We start from the raw sequence: 23,665 nt of genomic DNA on the forward strand, positions 1-23,665 counted from the left end.
TTAGTTTAGCTTTAATTTTATTGTCTTTAATTATTTTAATTGGTAGTTTTAATATGTTTGATTTTATAAACTATCAGCTTTATTGTTGATTTATTATTATTTCTTTTCCTTTAGCTTTAGCTTGTTTTGCTTCTTGCTTAGCTGAAACTAATAGTACTCCTTTTGATTTTGCTGAAGGGGAATCTGAGTTAGTTTCAGGATTTAATATTGAGTATGGTGCGGGTGGTTTTACTTTAATTTTTTTAGCTGAATATACTAGAATTGTCTTCATAAGAATGTTATTGGCTTTAATTTTTTTGGGCGGTGATTTTTATTCTTTTATATTTTTTATTAAGCTTGCTATTATATCTTTTGGTTTTATTTGGGTTCGTGGAACATTACCACGGTTCCGTTATGATAAATTAATGTACTTAGCTTGAAAAAGTTTTTTACCTTTATCTTTGAATTTTTTTATTTTCTTTGTTGGTTTAAAGATTTTATTTATCTCATTTGTTTAGTGAAATTTTTTGAGAAAAGTTAATAGAAGAGTTAAACTTCTAATTTTATGTTTTCAAAACATATGCTTTTCCTAAGCTAATTAACTTTATTCCTTAATTAATTTATCGCATGCGTTTGCGACATGGACATTAATTAAGAAATATGTGAAGTAAATAATTGTTAAGATTTGACCTGTTATAATATAAGGTTCTTCAACAGGTCGTTTACCAATTCACGTTAGTAAGCATACAACAACTACTATAATTCAGAATAAAATTTGATTAATAGGGTAAAATTGAATGCCTCGGAATGGTGTTTTATTATAAAATGGTAAAATTATTAAGATTCTAATTGATAAAAATAATGCAATAACACCTCCTAACTTATTAGGGATAGATCGTAGAATTGCATATGCAAATAGGAAATATCATTCTGGTTGAATGTGAACTGGTGTTACTAATGGGTTGGCAGGTACAAAGTTATCTGGATCTCCTAATAGGTAAGGATTAATTAAACATAGTATAATTAATAATGATGTTATTATTACAAATGTAATAGAATCCTTAAAGGTAAAGTATGGATGGAATGGAATTTTTTCAATATCTCCATTTAGTCCAAGAGGATTATTAGATCCTGTTTGGTGAAGAAAAAATAAATGAATTGCTGCTATAGCAGCAATAATAAATGGTAATACAAAATGGAATGTGAAGAATCGATTTAATGTTGCATTATCAACAGCGAATCCTCCTCATACTCATTGGACTAAATCTGTTCCTAAGTATGGGATTGCTGATAATAAATTAGTAATTACTGTTGTACCTCAAAAAGATATTTGGCCTCAGGGTAAGACATATCCTATAAATGCAGTTGCTATAACTAAAAATAAAATCACTGTACCAATTATTCAGGTATGTATATATATATATAAGATCCATAGTAAATTCCCCGTCCTACATGTAAGTAAATACAAATAAAAAATATAGATGCTCCATTTGCGTGTAAGGTTCGGATAATTCAACCATTTTTTACGTCTCGGCAGATGTGTACTACACTACTGAATGCTATTTCAATATTTGATGTGTAATGTATAGCTAAAAATAGTCCAGTTACGATTTGAATTACCAAACAAAATGAAATATTTGTTGGGGCAGGTAAGTCAATTAAAGAGTTATTAATAATTTTAATTAAAGGATGTCTTAATCGTAAGGGTTTATTCATTAGTAATTATCTTATTTTACGAATAGGTCCCTGATTAATATTGGTGATTTTAACAACTGCTAGTAGTGCTAAAAATAAATAAATTATTATTATTATTGTAATAATGAATGTTGGTCTATTATATAATTTTTCTAAAGATATTGTTATTTCTTGATAATTGATTGAATTATCAATATTTATAGTTTCGGTGTTTTTGAAAAAGTCTATAAATATAGATATATCTAGAATAATTAATATTAATATGATAAATACTCACATTATTAATGTAATAATTATAGTGATTGATTTAGGCTGAAATATTTCGTTTGATGCAATTCTTGTAATGTAAATAAATAATACTAGTATACCACCAAGAAATGTTAAAAATAAAATATATGATAATCAATATCTTTCTATTATTGTTGCTGTTATTAATCCAACTAGGAAGGTTTGAAGGATAATAAAAAGCATTATTGATATTGGGTGTCTTAATTTAATAAAATTAATATTTATTACATTTGATAATGATATAATTATTATTTTGATCATTTCAGGGGTTAGTTTATTTAAAATACCGGTTTTGGGGACCGATGATGGAAGCTTTTCCACCTCTGAAGTTTTAAAAGTGGGGGCTGGACTTATTTCCGGTTTACAAGACCGGCGTTTTTTTAAAACTATTAAAACTAATGTTTATATTCTCTATTTTTACTTCTTTATTGATTTATTTTGCTGGTGTTTATGTTTTTTCTTCTAAACGTAAACATTTATTAATGGTTCTTTTGAGATTAGAATATATTGTTCTTTCTTTATTTATGTTAGTTATTGTTTTTCTTATTGAGTTTGATTATGATTATTTTTTTCCTGTTATTTTTTTAGTTTTTTCTGTTTGTGAGGGTGCTTTAGGTCTTTCTATTTTAGTTTCAATAATTCGTTCTCATGGTAATGATTTTTTTAATTCTTTTGGTTTATCTTTATGTTAAAGTATTTATTTATAACTATTTTTTTGATCCCTCTTTGTTTATTAAATAATTGTTGATGGTTGGTTCATTCTTTAATGTTTCTGTCAGGTTTTGTTTTTATAATTTGTGTTTATTCATATGCTGATTTGAATATAATTAGATATTATTTTGGTATTGATTATTTTTCTTTTAGTTTAATTTTACTTAGTTTTTGGATTTGTTCTTTAATAATCACTGCTAGAGGTTCAGTTTATTTAAGTTCATAACATTCTAATTTTTTTGTTTTTATGGTTTTGATTTTAATAATTATGCTTTATTGTTCATTTGCTACATTAAGTCTTCTTTCTTTTTATATTTTTTTTGAGGCTAGATTAGTTCCTACTTTACTTTTAATTTTGGGTTGGGGTTATCAACCTGAGCGTTTGCAGGCTGGTGTTTATTTAATTTTTTATACTTTGGTTGCTAGATTACCTTTATTATTAGTTTTATTTAAGGTTTATGATTTTTCTAATACTTTATATTTTCCTTTATTGGTTGATTTTGGTTCTTATTATTTTATGTTTTATGTATTTATAATTTTGGCTTTTTTAGTAAAGATACCTATGTTTTTGGTTCATTTATGACTTCCTAAGGCTCATGTAGAGGCCCCTATTTCAGGTAGAATAATTCTTGCTGGTGTTTTATTAAAGTTAGGTGGTTATGGTATTTTTCGTGTTATAAAGGTTATTTCTTATTTGGGTTTAAAGTTTAATTATTTTGATTGTCTTTAGGTTTATCTGGGGGTGTTATTGTACGATTTATTTGTTTTCGTCAGGTTGATTTAAAGTCTTTAATTGCATATTCTTCTGTTGCTCATATAAGAATGGTTATTGGTGGATTGATGACTATGAATTGATGAGGTTGTGTAGGTTCTCTTTCTCTAATGGTTGGTCATGGTTTATGTTCTTCTGGTTTATTTTGTTTATCTAATATTATTTATGATCGTTTAGGTAGACGAAGATTATTAATTAACAAGGGTATAATTAATTTGATGCCAAGAATGGCTTTATGATGATTTCTTTTAAGATCATCAAATATGGCTGCTCCTCCTTCTTTAAATTTGGTAGGTGAAATTAGATTATTAAATAGAATTATATCTTGATCTTCTTTTAGATTCTTTGCTTTGATTTTTTTATCTATTTTTAGAGCTGTTTATACTTTGTATATATATTCTTATTCTCAGCATGGGAATTATTATTCTGGTGTTTATACTTGTTCTCTTGGTTATTTTCGTGAATATCATCTTTTACTTTTACATTGATTGCCTTAAAATATTCTCTGTTTAAAGGGTGAATATTTCTTTGTTTAGTTTGCTTAAGTATTTTAATTAAAAATATTGTTTTGTGGAATCAATGACATGAAGTTTTTCATCTTAGGCCATGAATTTATTTTCTATTTGTTCTTTGAGTTTTTTTTCTTTGTTTATTTCGAGAACTATAATTTTTATTTTAGGTATTTATTATTTAATAATTGATTATAGAGTTTTTGTTGAGTGAGAGCTTTTCAATTGAAATGGTTCTATAGTTGTTATAACTTTAATTTTGGATTGAATATCTCTTATTTTTATATCTTTTGTTATATATATTTCTTCTTTGGTTATTTATTATAGAGAGGATTATATATCTGGTGAAAAGAATATAAATCGTTTTATTATTATTGTTTTAATATTTATTCTTTCTATAGGTTTTTTAATTATTAGTCCTAATTTAATTAGAATTTTATTAGGTTGAGATGGTTTATGTTTAGTTTCTTATTGTTTGATTATTTATTATCAAAATGTAAAATCTTATAGTGCTGGTATATTAACTGCACTTTCTAATCGTATTGGTGATGTTGCTATTTTAATTTCTATTGCATGAATGTTAAATTTTGGTGGTTGAAATTATATTTATTATTATGATTTTTTTTCTAATTCTTTTGAAATAAAGCTCATTACTATATTAATTGTTTTAGCAGCTATAACTAAGAGAGCTCAGATTCCTTTCTCTTCATGACTTCCTGCTGCTATAGCAGCTCCTACTCCTGTTTCTGCTTTAGTTCATTCTTCTACTCTTGTTACTGCTGGTGTTTATTTATTAATTCGTTTTAGACCAATATTGGATACTTATAATTGTGGTTGATTTTTACTTTTAATTGGTTGTATAACTATATTTATGGCTGGATTGGGCGCTAATTTTGAGTTTGATTTAAAGAAGATTATTGCTCTTTCTACTTTAAGACAACTTGGTTTAATAATAAGAATTTTGGCTATAGGTTATCCAAAGCTTGCATTTTTTCATTTATTGGCTCATGCTTTATTTAAGGCATTATTATTTATATGTGCAGGTTCAATAATTCATAATTTGAAGGATTCTCAGGATATTCGTTTTATAGGATCAATTATTAATTTCATACCTTTAACTTCAGTTTGTTTTAATGTTTCTAGTTTATCTTTGTGTGGAATACCTTTTTTAGCGGGATTTTATTCAAAGGATTTAATTCTTGAGATGGTTTGTTTAAGATGAATTAATTGTTTAATTTTTTTTCTTTATTTTTTTTTCTACTGGTTTAACTGCTTCTTATTCTTTTCGTTTGTTTTATTATTCAATATCTGGTGATAATAATTTTTATTCTAGATTTTCTTTTGATGATAAGGGTTATTATATTTCATTTGGAATAATTGGTCTATTGTTTGTTGCTGTTTTTGGTGGTAGTCTTTTATCTTGATTAATTTTTCCTATTCCTCATGTGATTGCTTTACCTTATTATTTAAAGTTTTTAACTATTACAGTTGTTATTTTAGGTGCTTATTTAGGTTATCTTATTTCTAATTTTGATTTTTCTCATAATTTATTTTCTTTAAGTATACTTTCTTTTGTTAGATTTGCTGGTTCTATATGATTTATACCTTTTCTTTCAACTAAGTTTATTAGATATATTCCTTTAAAAATAGGTTATTATTCATCTAAGTCATTTGATTATGGTAGAGGTGAATTACTTGGTGGTCAAGGTTTATATAGATTATTTATTTATTTAATTGGTTATATTCAAGGTTGATATGATTCTAATTAAAAAGATTTATCTTTTAACTTTTATTTTTTGAATATTTATTTTGGTAATATTGTTTTTCGTTTACTTAAATAGCTTATAATTAGAGCGTGACACTGAAGATGTTAAGGAAGTATTTTTACTTTTAAGTATTTATAAATATAGATATATTATTTTTACAGTGAAAATGTAATGTTTTATTTAAACTATATAAATTTTAGAAATGTTAACGGAGTTTAACCGCTAATATAAAAAGTTAGCAGCTTTCATATTGGCTTTACATTTCCTTAATTGGAACTATTATAGTTCAATTATATTATTAACAGTAATACGCCTCTTTTTGGCTTCAATTAATAAGAATAAGGGTAGTACATACCAATCTTCCAGGTCGAAACTGACTGCAATATTTCGCTTCTTATTCTATTTAAGGTTGATTGATAATATCAATACTTTTTGAATGCAACCCAAATGTTATATTTAACTACAACCCTTTATTCTGCTCATTGTAATGCTCCTTGGTTTCATTCATGGTATAGTCCTCCTAATAGAACTAGAATAAAAAATATTGTTGATACTGTTCAGATTATAATGTCTGAAGTTTTAAAAATAATTACAATTGGTAGAATTAGTGCAATTTCTACATCAAAAATTAAAAAGATTACTGCGATTAGGAAGAATCGTATTGAGAATGGTATTCGTGCTGATCTTTTTGGATCAAACCCACATTCAAATGGTGATCTTTTTTCTCGATCATTAATTAATTTTTTTGATAGTGTTGTTGCCAGGATTATAACAATTATTGGAATAATAAATCTAATGAAAACTCTTGTTGATAGAATTAGAATTGTTTTTCTTGATTTATATCAAGCTTTCTGATTGGAAGTCAAATGTACTATTTATACTAGAAAAACAATTATCTACCTCATCAATAAATAGAGATATATAAGAATAATCATACTACGTCTACGAAGTGTCAGTATCATGCTGCTGCTTCAAATCCAAATTGATGTCTTGGTGAAAATTGATTTATTGAGTGTCGAAGTAGACATGTTTTAAAAAAGATTGTTCCAATAATTACGTGTAAACCATGGAATCCTGTTGCAACAAAGAATGTTGATCCATAAACTGCATCTGCAATGGTAAAAGGTGCTTCTCAATATTCATATGCTTGAAGTATTGTAAAGTATAGTCCTAATAACACTGTGAAGATTAATCCTTGTAGTGCTTGAGTATGATTAGATTCCATTAAACTATGATGTGCTCATGTTACTGTTACTCCTGATGCTAAAAGAATAGCTGTATTAAGTAATGGAATTTGTATTGGGTTAAAGGGTTGAATTCCTATTGGAGGTCATAGTATTCCTAGTTCAATTGTTGGTGCTAATCTTCTTCTAAAGAATGCTCAAAAAAAAGAAACGAAAAATAATACCTCTGATGCAATAAATAAAATTATTCCTCATCGTAATCCAATTGATACAAATCCTGTATGTAATCCTTGATATGTTCCTTCTCGTACTACATCTCGTCATCATTGAATTATAGTTAGTAGGGTAATTCCAAATCCAATTATGAATAAGTTAATATTAAATAGGTGGAATCATTTTGCTAGTCCTGATACTAGGACTATTGCTCCAATTGCTCCTGTTAATGGTCAAGGTCTATAGTCTACTAAGTGGAATGGGTGGTTTGAGTGAGTTGTTAACATAGGTTTAATATACTTCTCTAGAATATAGAGTTCTTAGAATTGAGAAACCATAGGCTTGAATTATTGCTACTGCTGATTCTAGAATTAATAGAAGTATTTGTCCAATAATTAGTAATGAGATTAAGTTTATTGCTATAGATGGTCCTGTGTTTCCTAATAAGGTTAATAATAAGTGTCCTGCAATTATATTTGCTGCCAACCATACTGCTAATGTACCTGGTCGAATAACATTACTAATTGTTTCAATTAGTACTATAAATGATATTAATGCAGGTGGTGTACGTTGTGGTACAAGGTGTGTAAATATATGATTAGTATGGTTAATTCATCCAAATAATATAAATCTTAGCCATATAGGTAGGGCAATTGCAAATGTTAATGCTAAATGTCTTGTTCTAGTAAAAATATAAGGGAATAATCCTATGAAATTGTTAAATAATATTATAATAAAAATTGAGATGAAAATGAATGTTGTTCCATTAAATGATTTTGGTCCAAGAAGTGTTTTAAATTCATTATGTAAGGTTAAATTTAGTTTATTTCAGATAATGTTAATTCGTGATGGTGTAAGTCAAAATAGTGATGGGATTAATAATAGTCCTAGAAATGTTCTAGTTCAATTTAATGATAAATTAAAGATGTTAGTTGATGGGTCAAATGTTGAGAATAGATTTGTTATCATTTTCAATTTAAGTTTTTTATTTCAATTGTTCCTTTTTCTGCTCTTTTAATAAGGTTAGGTTTAAATGAGAAGAAGTTTATTTGATTAAACAAGATTAATGTAGCTGAAAATATAATGAATAGTGAGAATCATATAAGAGGGGATATTTGAGGGATTTGGATATAATTTCCCCATCAGAAGTAGTCGTTAATTTACTATTATTTGGTTTAAGAGACCATTACTTACTTTCAGTCATCTGATGAATTTCAAGGTGTACTAATTTTTTTTAGTTACTTTAGATTGACACTCTAATGTTATTTATTTTAACTAACTCCTTAAATTATCTTAGATAATCACTTAATAAATAAATTTACTGAAGTTCTTTCAATTACAATTGGTATAAATCTGTGGTTTGCTCCACAGATTTCTGAGCATTGTCCAAAGAATAATCCAGGTCGATTTATTGTGAATGTTCCTTGATTTAACCGACCTGGCGTTGCATCAATTTTAACCCCTAATGCAGGAACTGCTCATGAGTGTAGAACATCTGATGCTCTTGTTAATACTCGTACTTATGTATTTATTGGTAGGATTGTTCGGTTATCTACATCTAGTAGTCGGAATCCATCATTTTCTAGGTCTTGTTCTGGTGTTATATAAGTGTCAAATTCTACGTCTATGAAGTCTGAATATTCATATCTTCAATATCATTGTCGTCCAATGGTTTTAATTGTAATTATTGCATCTACTGAATCATCAAGTAAATATAATAGTCGTAATGATGGAAGGGCAATAAAAATTAATGTAATTGCTGGTAAAGCTGTTCAGATTGTTTCAATTAAATGTCCATGAAGTATATTACGGTTAGTATAGGCAATAAATAATATATAACTTAGGGCATAACCTACAATTACTGTAATTAATAATAATACGACCATAGTATGATCATGAAAGAATGATAATTGCTCCATTAATGGTGAAGCTCCATCTTGAAGAGATAAATTTGATCATGTTGCCATTAATAAATATTTTCTAATAAAAGGTCAAACCTTTATTTGTAGAGCTTAAATCTACTGCACTAATCTGCCATATTAGAATCTAGAGATTAATGGTAATTCTGAGTTACTATGTTCTGCAGGAGGGTTATTTTGTAGTCATTCTGTTGATCTTCTTATGTTAGCTCTAAATATAATTGCTCGGTTTGTAATCATTCTTTCTCATATAATTACAATGAATATAATGATTCCTACAATAGAAATTGTAGACCCAATTCTTGATACTACGTTTCATGATGTATATGCGTCTGGGTAGTCAGAGTATCGTCGAGGTATTCCTGCTAATCCTAGGAAGTGTTGAGGAAAGAATGTTAAATTTACTCCAATGAATATAATTGTAAATTGGATTTTTAATCATGTATTATTTATAGTTAATCCTGTAAATAGTGGATATCATTGAATGACACCTCCTATAATTGCAAATACTGCTCCTATAGATAATACATAATGAAAGTGGGCTACTACATAATATGTATCATGTAATACAATATCAAGTGATGAATTTGCTAATACTAATCCTGTTAATCCACCAATTGTAAATAGGAAAATAAATCCTAGAGCTCATAATAATGGTGGATTGAACTTGAATTTAGTTCCATATAATGTAGCTAATCATCTAAATACCTTAATTCGTGTAGGTACAGCAATAATTATTGTTGCTGATGTAAAATATGCTCGTGTGTCAACATCCATTCCTACTGTAAATATATGATGTGCTCATACAATAAATCCTATTAGTCCAATTGATAGTATAGCATAAATTATACCTAATGTTCCAAATGATTCAATTTTTCCTCTTTCTTGACATACAATATGTGAAATAATTCCGAACCCCGGTAGAATTAAAATATAAACTTCTGGGTGTCCAAAGAATCAAAATAGATGTTGATATAGAATTGGGTCACCCCCTCCTGCAGGGTCAAAGAATGATGTATTTAAATTTCGATCTGTTAATAATATAGTAATAGCTCCTGCTAAAACTGGAAGTGAAAGAAGGAGAAGTAATGCTGTAATAGCTACAGATCATACAAATAAAGGTGTTTGATCTAAAGTTATACTTTCTGATCGTATATTAATTGCTGTTGTAATGAAATTCACTGCACCAAGAATAGATGATACACCTGCTAAGTGCAGTGAAAAAATAGCTAGATCTACAGATGCACCCCCGTGTGCAATAGCTCCTGCTAGAGGAGGGTAAACTGTTCATCCTGTACCAGCACCATTATCTACTATAGAAGATGTAAGAAGAAGGGTTAGTGAAGGTGGTAGTAATCAAAAACTTATATTATTTATTCGTGGAAATGCTATATCTGGTGCACCAATTATTAGTGGAACAAGTCAATTACCAAATCCACCAATTATAATAGGTATTACTATAAAGAAAATTATTTCGAATGCGTGAGCTGTAATAATAACATTATAAATCTGGTCATCCCCAATTAGAGATCCGGGTTGGCCAAGTTCAGCACGAATAAGTATTCTTATTGATGTTCCTACTATTCCTGCTCACGCTCCAAATATGAAGTATAAAGTACCAATGTCCTTATGGTTTGTTGAGAATAATCATTTTTGCGGTAAGATGGCTGAATTTTAGGTGGTAGACTGTAAATCTACTTATGAGATGTTTTCTCTCTTATCATATTTAGGTCTTATATTCAATTATGATTCTAGACTGCAATTCTAGAGGTGTAAAATTTTACTAAGGCCTAAAAGATTATTCTTTTAATTATAACTTTGAAGGTTATTAGTTTGATTAACTTAAGTCCTTAGTATAATGAAATTAAGGTTGATGTTGAAATCAATCCTATTGTTGAAATTATTACTGTTATAGGAAGAATGATTCTTGATTTTTGGGACTTTATCTTTATAGATCACGAATTTTCTGTGTATGATATAATTAGAGCTGAGAATCTAATATGTATATAGTAGTAGAGTGTAATTGTAGTTAATACAACTATAATAGTTATAATAGTTGTTATATTGTTTTCTATTAATGATTGTATTACAATTCATTTTGGTAAGAATCCAAGGAATGGTGGTAGTCCACCTAAAGATAATAAAGATAAGAATATTATGAATTTAATTTCGGTTTTTATATTTCTGGCTGAATAAATTTGATTTATGAAAAATAAATTTATTTGCTTAAATAATAAAACTATAATTAATCTTAATAGTGAGTAAATAATGAAGTATAGTTCTCAGATGTTTTCTCTGACTGTTAATGATCTAATTATTCAACCTAGATGTCTGATTGATGAATATGCTAAAAGTTGTCGTAAGGATGTTTGATTTAAACCTCCTATTGCCCCAATAATAATTCTTAAGATAATAATTGTTCAAATAAAAGTTCTTAATTGAATACAATAAGATAAGACCATTATTGGGGCGATTTTTTGTCATGTTATTAATGTTAAACAATTATTTCATCTTGATGCTCCTATAACTTCTGGAAATCAGAAATGGAAAGGTGCAGCTCCAATCTTTAATAATAGTCTAGATCTAATTATTATTGATGGGATAAATTCTGTTTCCCATCCCATGGGATATTTTATTTGAATCAGCAAAATTGAAAATAATAATATTGTCGATGCTATTGCTTGGACAATAAAATATTTAATTGATGATTCATTTATTATTATATTTTTATTTCTTGTTAGGAGCGGAATAAATGAAAGTAAGTTGATCTCAAGTCCTATTCAAACCCCAAATCAGGAATTTGATGAAATGGACAGGATCGTTCCTATCATTAATGTTGATAGGAAGAGAAGTTTTGTAGAGTTGTTGGTCATTAAAAAGGAGAGGATTGATACCTCTATAAATGGGGTATGAACCCATTAGCTTGTTTAGCTTACCTTTTTACATTAAGGTGTATGATGCACGTTAGTTTTTGATACTAAAGGAGGTAGTTTAATTCTATCTTATGTAATTTTAATGAAGGTAATTTTATTTACTTTATTTACCCTATCAAGGTAACCCTTTAATCAGGCACTTCATTTATTTAATATATAAATCGAAAGTTTTTTTTTTAAATAATTTTATGTATTATTTTGTTTAATTAGGATTAATTTATCCTGCTCATTTTATTTTTTATATATATATATATATATTAAATAATTTATATTAATATATTACATTTAATTGAAATTAAAGTATTATCAGTTCATCTTACCATTATCAATTGATTATTTTAATGCAATTATTTACCTAGGATTATAGCTACTTATGTTTTTAGCTTAAAATAGGTTATTATAATATAATATATATAATAATATGAAATTTAATATTTAATATTATTATAATTGGATATAATAAATAAAATTATTAATTTAAATATAAAATATTCTAATTAATATAAATAATTATATTAATTATAATAATATAATTATGTAAATTATCTATAATTAGATTATTTAACTAATATATATGAAAGTTAACTTAATATAAAAAAAAGAATTCATATTAATAACATATTATATTAAATTACATAATTGTATAAAATATATTTATTATATTATTTAATCTTTCTTTATTTATTAGTGAAAAGAAAGATTAAATAAGAAAGAATATAATACATTTATTGCTATACATGTTCCATATTAATCTTTAATTATATATAATAGAGAAGTTGTTGTGGTCATACATAGGGGCGTTTCTTTTTTTTTTGTTAATGTTTGTGGTTTTTTTCTTTTTTTTTCTTTAAATATTTGAATCTTTTATTTTTTCCTGAATTAATAGATTTAAAATTTTCTTATTTTTTATTGTTAAAAGTTTTATTCTTGCTTGTTTATTCACTTTTTCTTTGTATTATATGTAAGTTTTGTTAGACTAAATGTTCTTTTTGCAGTAATTTGATTTAATTATCAAGTGATTTTGGATTTAGCAATTGATTTAGTATCGGCATAATTCGTGCCAGCAGCCGCGGTTATACGATTGATACAAGTGAATATTATTGGTTAAAACAGTTGTTTATATTATTAGGGTTGAAATATAAATTTGTAAGGTGAAATGTTAAAATTTATTTGTGGCCCTTTTTATGAATCTGTGAAATTTAAATAATAAACTAGGATTAGATACCCTATTATTTTAAATGTTAATTATATTTACCAGGGTACTATTAGTTAAGGTCTTTAAACCCAAAGAATTTGGCGGTATCTCATTCCATTCAGAGGAACCTACCCCATGATTGATAATACACGATTTACTCTACTTAATTTATTTGTTTGTATATCTCCGTTATCAGAGAATCTTTTTAGAGTTATAATTCTCAAGATTTATAACTATAAAATATTTCAGGTCAAGGTGCAGCTTATAGTTAAGAGGAGGTGGGTTACAATAGATTTTTGTTTATAACGGATTTGATAGTGAAATACTGTTAATGAAGGTGGATTTGATAGTAATTTAATTTATTTAATTTAACTGATATTGGCTCTGAGATGTGTACACATCGCCCGTCGCTCTCATTATTGATTATTCTATTTTATTTTAAAGTAGCTTCAATTTAGATGAGATAAGTCGTAACATAGTAGATGTACTGGAAAGTGTATCTAGGAAGAGTTTCAAGATATAACTTATTAGTAAAGTGTTTCATTTACACTGAAAATTTTTCTGTGCAAATCAGGATATCTTGATTATTTATTTTATTATATTTATTTTTTGTTTATTTAATTATTTAATATAAATAATTTTATTGTATTTTTGTCTTAGTATATTTTATAGAATTGATTTTTTAAATTATAGTTTATTGGTAATGTAATTGTTTTATGAAATATTATTTTAAATTTTTTTAAGTAGATTTTATTTATTGTACCTTTTGTATCAGGGTTTATCAAAATTTTAGTATTTATTTTACTTGTCTCGATTTGGGTTGATTTATAAATAATTTATAGTTAATGTATCATAATTATTATTAAATTATTTATAGAAATGAGATGTTAATCGTTTCCCAAGATATCTAGTTTCTTAAGAAAAAATTTTTTTTTTTAAAGTTATTTGTTTTATTTAATTTTTTAAGTAAAAATATTAACTTATTTATTCTTTAAGGGATAAGCTTTGAAGTTAATAACCTATAATTTATTTTATAGAAATATAATAGTAAGCTTTAAACCAGCTATCTTTAAGATTACGTTTTAGTTCATTATTTTTTATTTTGATTTTATAAATATTTTAGGTTTTTTATTAAGATTATTAATTTAATTTTAAAATTTTTGTAATAATGATAGAATTAGTATATTTATTTGTATGAAATTTTTACCTTGTGAACTTATTATAAGGAACTAGGCAAAATTGATTTCCGCCTGTTTATCAAAAACATGTCCTCTTGTTTATATTTTGAGGTCTGGCCTGCTCACTGAGCGTATTTTTAAAGAGCCGCGGTATTTTGACCGTGCAAAGGTAGCATAATCATTAGTCTCTTAATTAGTGGCTGGAATGAATGGCTTGACGAGAAATCAACTGTCTCTTAATAAATTTTTGAATTTAACTTTTGAGTCAAAAGGCTTAAATGAGACGAGAAGACCCTATAGAGCTTGACATTTTACTTTTATATAGTTTTTTGTTTGTCTTTCTATATTTAATGATGATGTTTTGTTGGGGTGACATGAAGAATAGATAAACTCTTCATTATTATATCATTTATTTATGTTTGTTATTTTGATCCATAATTTATGATCATAAGATTAAGTTACCTTAGGGATAACAGCGTAATTGTTTTTGAGAGCTCATATCGACAAAGCAGATTGCGACCTCGATGTTGGATTAAGAAAAATTTTGGGTGCAGGAGCCCAATGATTAGGTCTGTTCGACCTTTAAATTCTTACATGATCTGAGTTCAGACCGGCGTGAGCCAGGTCGGTTTCTATCCTAAGATTGTTAATCCATATTAGTACGAAAGGACCATATGGTTAAAATATTTTTTGTTATATTGATTAATATTAATTTATTTACTATTTTGACAGATTAATGTGTTGAATTTAGAATTCATTTATGTAGATTTTTTCTACAAATAGTATTGATACTTTATGATTTATTTATATTTATTTTGAATTTTCTTTTATTGGTTATTTGTGTTTTAATTAGTGTTGCCTTTTTAACTTTATTAGAGCGTAAGGTTTTAGGTTATATTCAGATTCGAAAGGGTCCAAATAAGGTAGGTTTTGTTGGAATTCCTCAGCCATTTAGAGATGCTATTAAGTTAATTTGTAAGGAGCAGCCAATTCCTATTATATCTAATTACCTACTTTATTATTTTTCCCCTGTTTTTAATTTAATGATTTCTTTAGCCGTTTGAGTAATTTTTCCTTATTTAACTTATATGTGTTCTTTTTCTTATGGATTTTTATTTTTTTTATGTTGTACTAGATTAGGTGTTTATACTGTTATAATTGCTGGTTGATCTTCTAATTCAAATTATTCATTATTAGGTTCTCTTCGTTCTGTTGCTCAAACAATTTCTTATGAAGTTAGTTTAGCTTTAATTTTATTGTCTTTAATTATTTTAATTGGTAGTTTTAATATGTTTGATTTTATAAACTATCAGCTTTATTGTTGATTTATTATTATTTCTTTTCCTTTAGCTTTAGCTTGTTTTGCTTCTTGCTTAGCTGAAACTAATCGTACTCCTTTTGATTTTGCTGAAGGGGAATCTGAGTTAGTTTCAGGATTTAATATTGAGTATGGTGCGGGTGGTTTTACTTTAATTTTTTTAGCTGAATATACTAGAATTGTCTTCATAAGAATGTTATTGGCTTTAATTTTTTTGGGCGGTGATTTTTATTCTTTTATATTTTTTATTAAGCTTGCTATTATATCTTTTGGTTTTATTTGGGTTCGTGGAACATTACCACGGTTCCGTTATGATAAATTAATGTACTTAGCTAGAAAAAGTTTTTTACCTTTATCTTTGAATTTTTTTATTTTCTTTGTTGGTTTAAAGATTTTATTTATCTCATTTGTTTAGTGAAATTTTTTGAGAAAAGTTAATAGAAGAGTTAAACTTCTAATTTTATGTTTTCAAAACATATGCTTTTCCTAAGCTAATTAACTTTATTCCTTAATTAATTTATCTCATGCGTTTGCGACATGGACATTAATTAAGAAATATGTGAAGTAAATAATTGTTAAGATTTGACCTGTTATAATATAAGGTTCTTCAACAGGTCGTTTACCAATTCACGTTAGTAAGCATACAACAACTACTATAATTCAGAATAAAATTTGATTAATAGGGTAAAATTGAATGCCTCGGAATGGTGTTTTATTATAAAATGGTAAAATTATTAAGATTCTAATTGATAAAAATAATGCAATAACACCTCCTAACTTATTAGGGATAGATCGTAGAATTGCATATGCAAATAGGAAATATCATTCTGGTTGAATGTGAACTGGTGTTACTAATGGGTTGGCAGGTACAAAGTTATCTGGATCTCCTAATAGGCAAGGATTAATTAAACATAGTATAATTAATAATGATGTTATTATTACAAATGTAATAGAATCCTTAAAGGTAAAGTATGGATGGAATGGAATTTTTTCAATATCTCCATTTAGTCCAAGAGGATTATTAGATACTGTTTGGTGAAGAAAAAATAAATGAATTGCTGCTATAGCAGCAATAATAAATGGTAATACAAAATGGAATGTGAAGAATCGATTTAATGTTGCATTATCAACAGCGAATCCTCCTCATACTCATTGGACTAAATCTGTTCCTAAGTATGGGATTGTTGATAATAAATTAGTAATTACTGTTGTACCTCAAAAAGATATTTGGCCTCAGGGTAAGACATATCCTATAAATGCAGTTGCTATAACTAAAAATAAAATCACTGTACCAATTATTCAGGTATATATATATATATAAGATCCATAGTAAATTCCCCGTCCTACATGTAAGTAAATACAAATAAAAAATATAGATGCTCCATTTGCGTGTAAGGTTCGGATAATTCAACCATTATTTACGTCTCGGCAGATGTGTACTACACTACTGAATGCTATTTCAATATTTGATGTATAATGTATAGCTAAAAATAGTCCAGTTACGATTTGAATTACCAAACATAACCCTAATAGGGATCCAAAATTTCATCAAAATGAAATATTTGTTGGGGCAGGTAAGTCAATTAAAGAGTTATTAATAATTTTAATTAAAGGATGTCTTAATCGTAAGGGTTTATTCATTAGTAATTATCTTATTTTACGAATAGGTCCCTGATTAATATTGGTGATTTTAACAACTGCTAGTAGTGCTAAAAATAAATAAATTATTATTATTATTGTAATAATGAATGTTGGTCTATTATATAATTTTTCTAAAGATATTGTTATTTCTTGATAATTGATTGAATTATCAATATTTATAGTTTCGGTGTTTTTGAAAAAGTCTATAAATATAGATATATCTAGAATAATTAATATTAATATGATAAATACTCACATTATTAATGTAATAATTATAGTGATTGATTTAGGCTGAAATATTTCGTTTGATGCAATTCTTGTAATGTAAATAAATACTAGTATACCACCAAGAAATGTTAAAAATAAAATATATGATAATCAATATCTTTCTATTATTGTTCCTGTTATTAATCCAACTAGGAAGGTTTGAAGGATAATAAAAAGCATTATTGATATTGGGTGTCTTAATTTAATAAAATTAATATTTATTACATTTGATAATGATATAATTATTATTTCGATCATTTCAGGGGTTAGTTTATTTAAAATACCGGTTTTGGGGACCGATGATGGAAGCTTTTCCACCTCTGAAGTTTTAAAAGTGGGGGTTGGACTTATTTTCGGTTTACAAGACCGGCGTTTTTTTTAAACTATTAAAACTAATGTTTATATTCTCTATTTTTACTTCTTTATTGATTTATTTTGCTGGTGTTTATGTTTTTTCTTCTAAACGTAAACATTTATTAATGGTTCTTTTGAGATTAGAATATATTGTTCTTTCTTTATTTATGTTAGTTATTGTTTTTCTTATTGAGTTTGATTATGATTATTTTTTTCCTGTTATTTTTTTAGTTTTTTCTGTTTGTGAGGGTGTTTTAGGTCTTTCTATTTTAGTTTCAATAATTCGTTCTCATGGTAATGATTTTTTTAATTCTTTTGGTTTATCTTTATGTTAAAGTATTTATTTATAACTATTTTTTTGATCCCTCTTTGTTTATTAAATAATTGTTGATGGTTGGTTCATTCTTTAATGTTTCTGTCGGGTTTTGTTTTTATAATTTGTGTTTATTCATATGCTGATTTGAATATAATTAGATATTATTTTGGTATTGATTATTTTTCTTTTAGTTTAATTTTACTTAGTTTTTGGATTTGTTCTTTAATAATCACTGCTAGAGGTTCAGTTTATTTAAGTTCATATCATTCTAATTTTTTTGTTTTTATGGTTTTGATTTTAATAATTATGCTTTATTGTTCATTTGCTAGATTAAGTCTTCTTTCTTTTTATATTTTTTTTGAGGCTAGATTAGTTCCTACTTTACTTTTAATTTTGGGTTGGGGTTATCAACCTGAGCGTTTGCAGGCTGGTGTTTATTTAATTTTTTATACTTTGGTTGCTAGATTACCTTTATTATTAGTTTTATTATTAGTTTTATGATTTTTCTAATACTTTATATTTTCCTTTATTGGTTGATTTTGGTTCTTATTATTTTATGTATTATGTATTTATAATTTTGGCTTTTTTAGTTAAGATACCTATGTTTTTGGTTCATTTATGACTTCCTAAGGCTCATGTAGAGGCCCCTATTTCAGGTAGAATAATTCTTGCTGGTGTTTTATTAAAGTTAGGTGGTTATGGTATTTTTCGTGTTATAAAGGTTATTTCTTATTTGGGTTTAAAGTTTAATTATTTTTGATTGTCTTTAGGTTTATCTGGGGGCGTTATTGTAAGATTTATTTGTTTTCGTCAGGTTGATTTAAAGTCTTTAATTGCATATTCTTCTGTTGCTCATATAAGAATGGTTATTGGTGGATTGATGACTATGAATTGATGAGGTTGTGTAGGTTCTCTTTCTCTAATGGTTGGTCATGGTTTATGTTCTTCTGGTTTATTTTGTTTATCTAATATTATTTATGAACGTTTAGGTAGACGAAGATTATTAATTAACAAGGGTATAATTAATTTGATGCCAAGAATGGCTTTATGATGATTTCTTTTAAGATCATCAAATATGGCTGCTCCTCCTTCTTTAAATTTGGTAGGTGAAATTAGATTATTAAATAGAATTATATCTTGATCTTCTTTTAGATTCTTTGCTTTGATTTTTTTATCTTTTTTTAGAGCTGTTTATACTTTGTATATATATTCTTATTCTCAGCAAGGGAATTATTATTCTGGTGTTTATACTTGTTCTCTTGGTTATTTTCGTGAATATCATCTTTTACTTTTACATTGATTGCCTTTAAATATTCTCTGTTTAAAGGGTGAATATTTCTTTGTTTAGTTTGCTTAAGTATTTTAATTAAAAATATTGTTTTGTGGAATCAATGATATGAAGTTTTTCATCTTAGGCCGTGAATTTATTTTCTATTTGTTCTTTGAGTTTTTTTTCTTTGTTTATTTCGAGAACTATAATTTTTATTTTAGGTATTTATTATTTAATAATTGATTATAGAGTTTTTGTTGAGTGAGAGCTTTTCAATTTAAATGGTTCTATAGTTGTTATAACTTTAATTTTGGATTGAATATCTCTTATTTTTATATCTTTTGTTATATATATTTCTTCTTTGGTTATTTATTATAGAGAGGATTATATATCTGGTGAGAAGAATATAAATCGTTTTATTATTATTGTTTTAATATTTATTCTTTCTATAGGTTTTTTAATTATTAGTCCTAATTTAATTAGAATTTTATTAGGTTGAGATGGTTTAGGTTTAGTTTCTTATTGTTTAGTTATTTATTATCAAAATGTAAAATCTTATAGTGCTGGTATATTAACTGCACTTTCTAATCGTATTGGTGATGTTGCTATTTTAATTTCTATTGCATGAATGTTAAATTTTGGTGGTTGAAATTATATTTATTATTATGATTTTATTTCTAATTCTTTTGAAATAAAGCTCATTACTATATTAATTGTTTTAGCAGCTATAACTAAGAGAGCTCAGATTCCTTTCTCTTCATGACTTCCTGCTGCTATAGCAGCTCCTACTCCTGTTTCTGCTTTAGTTCATTCTTCTACTCTTGTTACTGCTGGTGTTTATTTATTAATTCGTTTTAGACCAATATTGGATACTTATAATTGTGGTTGATTTTTACTTTTAATTGGTTGTATAACTATATTTATGGCTGGATTGGGCGCTAATTTTGAGTTTGATTTAAAGAAGATTATTGCTCTTTCTACTTTAAGACAACTTGGTTTAATAATAAGAATTTTGGCTATAGGTTATCCAAAGCTTGCATTTTTTCATTTATTGGCTCATGCTTTATTTAAGGCATTATTATTTATATGTGCAGGTTCAATAATTCATAATTTGAAGGATTCTCAGGATATTCGTTTTATAGGATCAATTGTTAATTTCATACCTTTAGCTTCAGTTTGTTTTAATGTTTCTAGTTTATCTTTGTGTGGAATACCTTTTTTAGCGGCATTTTATTCAAAGGATTTAATTCTTGAGATGGTTTGTTTAAGATGAATTAATTGTTTAATTTTTTTCTTTATTTTTTTTCTACTGGTTTAACTGCTTCTTATTCTTTTCGTTTGTTTTATTATTCAATATCTGGTGATAATAATTTTTATTCTAGATTTTCTTTTGATGATAAGGGTTATTATATTTCATTTGGAATAATTGGTCTATTGTTTGTTGCTGTTTTTGGTGGTAGTCTTTTATCTTGATTAATTTTTCCTATTCCTCATGTGATTGCTTTACCTTATTATTTAAAGTTTTTAACTATTACAGTTGTTATTTTAGGTGCTTATTTAGGTTATCTTATTTCTAATTTTGATTTTTCTCATAATTTATTTTCTTTAAGTATACTTTCTTTTGTTAGATTTGCTGGTTCTATATGATTTATACCTTTTCTTTCAACTAAGTTTATTAGATATATTCCTTTAAAAATAGGTTATTATTCATCTAAGTCATTTGATTATGGTTGAGGTGAATTACTTGGTGGTCAAGGTTTATATAGATTATTTATTTATTTAATTGGTTATATTCAAGGTTGATATGATTCTAATTAAAAAGATTTATCTTTTAACTTTTATTTTTTGAATATTTATTTTGGTAATATTGTTTTTCGTTTACTTAAATAGCTTATAATTAGAGCGTGACACTGAAGATGTTAAGGAAGTATTTTTACTTTTAAGTATTTATAAATATAGATATATTATTTTTACAGTGAAAATGTAATGTTTTATTTAAACTATATAAATTTTAGAAATGTTAACGGAGTTTAACCGCTAATATAAAAAGTTAGCAGCTTTCATATTGGCTTTACATTTCCTTAATTGGAACTATTATAGTTCAATTATATTATTAACAGTAATACGCCTCTTTTTGGCTTCAATTAATAAGAATAAGGGTAGTACATACCAATCTTCCAGGTCGAAACTGACTGCAATATTTCGCTTCTTATTCTATTTAAGGTTGATTGATAATATCAATACTTTTTGAAGGCAACCCAAATGTTATATTTAACTACAACCCTTTATTCTGCTCATTGTAATGCTCCTTGGTTTCATTCATGGTATAGTCCTCCTAATAGAACTAGAATAAAAAATATTGTTGATACTGTTCAGATTATAATGTCTGAAGTTTTAAAAATAATTACAATTGGTAGAATTAGTGCAATTTCTACATCAAAAATTAAAAAGATTACTGCGATTAGGAAGAATCGTATTGAGAATGGTATTCGTGCTGATCTTTTTGGATCAAACCCACATTCAAATGGTGATCTTTTTTCTCGATCATTAATTAATTTTTTTGATAGTGTTGTTGCCAGGATTATAACAATTATTGGAATAATAAATCTAATGAAAACTCTTGTTGATAGAATTAGAATTGTTTTTCTTGATTTATATCAAGCTTTCTGATTGGAAGTCAAATGTACTATTTATACTAGAAAAACAATTATCTACCTCATCAATAAATAGAGATATATAAGAATAATCATACTACGTCTACGAAGTGTCAGTATCATGCTGCTGCTTCAAATCCAAAGTGATGTCTTGGTGAAAATTGATTTATTGAGTGTCGAAGTAGACATGTTTTAAAAAAGATTGTTCCAATAATTACGTGTAAACCATGGAATCCTGTTGCAACAAAGAATGTTGATCCATAAACTGCATCTGAAATGGTAAAAGGTGCTTCTCAATATTTATATGCTTGAAGTATTGTAAAGTATAGTCCTAATAACACTGTGAAGAATAATCCTTGTAGTGCTTGAGTATGATTAGATTCCATTAACCTATGATGTGCTCATGTTACTGTTACTCCTGATGCTAAAAGAATAGCTGTATTAAGTAATGGAATTTGTATAGGGTTAAAGGGTTGAATTCCTATTGGAGGTCATAGTATTCCTAGTTCAATTGTTGGTGCTAATCTTCTTCTAAAGAATGCTCAAAAAAAAGAAACGAAAAATAATACCTCTGATGCAATAAATAAAATTATTCCTCATCGTAATCCAATTGATACAAATCCTGTATGTAATCCTTGATATGTTCCTTCTCGTACTACATCTCGTTATCATTGAATTATAGTTAGTAGGGTAATTCCAAATCCAATTATGAATAAGTTAATATTAAATAGGTGGAATCATTTTGCTAGTCCTGATACTAGGACTATTGCTCCAATTGCTCCTGTTAATGGTCAAGGTCTATAGTCTACTAAGTGGAATGGGTGGTTTGAGTGAGTTGTTAACATAGGTTTAATATACTTCTCTAGAATATAGAGTTCTTAGAATTGAGAAAACATAGGCTTGAATTATTGCTACTGCTGATTCTAGAATTAATAGAAGTATTTGTCCAATAATTAGTAATGAGATTAAGTTTATTGCTATAGATGGTCCTGTGTTTCCTAATAAGGTTAATAATAAGTGTCCTGCAATTATATTTGCTGCCAACCGTACTGCTAATGTACCTGGTCGAATAACATTACTAATTGTTTCAATTAGTACTATAAATGATATTAATGCAGGCGGTGTACCTTGTGGTACAAGGTGTGTAAATATATGATTAGTATGGTTAATTCATCCAAATAATATAAATCTTAGCCATATAGGTAGGGCAATTGCAAATGTTAATGCTAAATGTCTTGTTCTAGTAAAAATATAAGGGAATAATCCTATGAAATTGTTAAATAATATTATAATAAAAATTGAGATGAAAATGAATGTTGTTCCATTAAATGATTTTGGTCCAAGAAGTGTTTTAAATTCATTACGTAAGGTTAAAATTAGTTTATTTCAGATAATGTTAATTCGTGATGGTGTAAGTCAAAATAGTGATGGGATTAATAATAGTCCTAGAAATGTTCTAGTTCAATTTAATGATAAATTAAAGATGTTAGTTGATGGGTCAAA

At 26.7% G+C, this 23,665-nt stretch overlaps 1 long non-coding RNA gene across 1 annotated transcript; it reads left to right on the forward strand.

Annotated features, from left to right (window-relative positions):
* The first annotated feature begins 6,616 nt into the window (after window positions 1-6,616).
* On the forward strand, window positions 6,617-23,644 carry LOC126306484 (uncharacterized). Its single transcript, XR_007553554.1, has 2 exons — window positions 6,617-6,845; window positions 22,449-23,644. It is a non-coding gene; the product is annotated as an uncharacterized LOC126306484 (long non-coding RNA).
* Window positions 23,645-23,665: the final 21 nt, after the last annotated feature.

This window comes from Schistocerca gregaria, unplaced genomic scaffold (assembly GCF_023897955.1).
Source record: "Schistocerca gregaria isolate iqSchGreg1 unplaced genomic scaffold, iqSchGreg1.2 ptg000333l, whole genome shotgun sequence".
Lineage (NCBI taxonomy): Eukaryota > Metazoa > Arthropoda > Insecta > Orthoptera > Acrididae > Schistocerca > Schistocerca gregaria.